Genomic DNA, 1,621 nt, shown 5'->3' with positions numbered 1-1,621 from the left:
AACCAACATAAGAAAAGGCTGTTCAGGAAAAACCTGATTAGCGATTGCTGGTTGGTGGTGCTCCCAAAAAAAGTTCAGCACATATACTGTAAAGGGTAGTCTATAAGAGAAGACTAAAGGAGAACGAGTAGGTTTCTGGGGCACGCTTTAAACTGTGATAATATGGATTGGTAAAGATATAGATGATAGTAATTAAAACGTAACTTTTAATGTTAAGCTTTTTAAAATAAATTGCATTTATAACTATTGTCGACACACCATGTGTATACCTTTTGGAGTCTGGATAATTGTAAATCTCCTGCCGGTAACATGGCCAATCACTTAAAGAAAGTATAAATGCGAAAATGTTTTAAGACACTGTTCGCCAAATGACAATTTTATATATAATATATGATAATGGCAAACAAATGAGACACTGGACACAGCCCACCACCACTAGATTTTCTACTACAGTGTCGGCATAATTGGATAATAAATTATAAATGTAGAGAGGAGAAGGGAAGGATCAAAGGTGATTGTGGCTACACCTTGAAGGTACTGACAGACGTACTGTCCCAGTAGTTGAATACAGCACTGGATATTCCCTGTAGGTCTCCCATACAGGTACTAATCCAGCCTTTCACTGCTTAGCTGCTGTGTTCAGACGGGTTACAGGCGGTCCAGTGAAGTATGGCTGTATATCCCTGCCTGGTTATTTCCGATGTCAATAGGATGGATGAGCCAAGATGGACTTCTGCTGTTCAGACAGATCAGAGCAGAGCAACCCTGTTACCATTGAGCATTGCAGGGGTGGTCGCACAGACTGGGTGAATGAGAGAGCCACGAGTTGAATAGTTTTGACAGTTGAAGGAGGTGCTAACAAACATCATCCCCATCTCTGCTGTCCACCATCATGCTAGCATTGGATGGTTGATGAGAGTCAGGGGGTCATGCGATAGTTCCTCTAAAGTGAAAAAACACAGGGAGATGGGAGAGATATGAAAATTGGATGAATGTACCCACGGTCCCAGTCGATGGAAATGTGTACCAGGTGTTTGTGTATAATTACTTTAAACACCGAGGTCACACCGGGGAGTCCGATTGCTGAATGGGATGAAAGGACTCTGGACAATTATAGTACAGGCCTTATTTACATTGTATGTAGCACTTATTTGAGAGAAGCACAAACTGGTGGTATGAATACACGTCTCCCAACAGACCTAAAAAAATAGAATAGGTACTGGATAACAATTCCTGTGGTATTCAATAATTGATTATAGTGCAGTCCATGTTTACATAGTATATATCCATCGCTGTGATGAATTTTCTAGCGAGCGTATAGATCAAAGAATAGGATAACAATGTGAAGAATATCTCAAATGACCACACGGTATGGGCAAGTGTGTGCTACAGCAGTTAAATCTTAGACGAGTATTGACACAAAGCTATGATATTTAGCCCTAGGGTGTCCTGACTACAACAGTTCTAAGAGGAGGTCACTAGCTGTTAGGATGGTCAGGTGTAGCAAACACAATTAATATAAATTAGTAACTACATAGCCAGGAATAAATAAATAAACACACTGATCAGGTGGATGACTGTTGCCTTCTGAATGACTCTTTACAGCGCATAAGGACAGAGA

At 40.5% G+C, this 1,621-nt stretch overlaps 1 pseudogene; it reads right to left on the bottom strand.

Moving 5' to 3' along the window:
• Window positions 1–562: 562 nt before the first annotated feature.
• Window positions 563–681, bottom strand: LOC146025327 (5S ribosomal RNA; annotated as a pseudogene).
• Between the last annotated feature and the right edge of the window lie 940 nt (window positions 682–1,621).

The sequence above is a fragment of the Crinia signifera genome, chromosome 7, assembly GCF_055691185.1.
Source record: "Crinia signifera chromosome 7, ASM5569118v1, whole genome shotgun sequence".
Classification (NCBI taxonomy): domain Eukaryota; kingdom Metazoa; phylum Chordata; class Amphibia; order Anura; family Myobatrachidae; genus Crinia; species Crinia signifera.
This window is presented reverse-complemented; position numbering and strand designations above follow the sequence as displayed.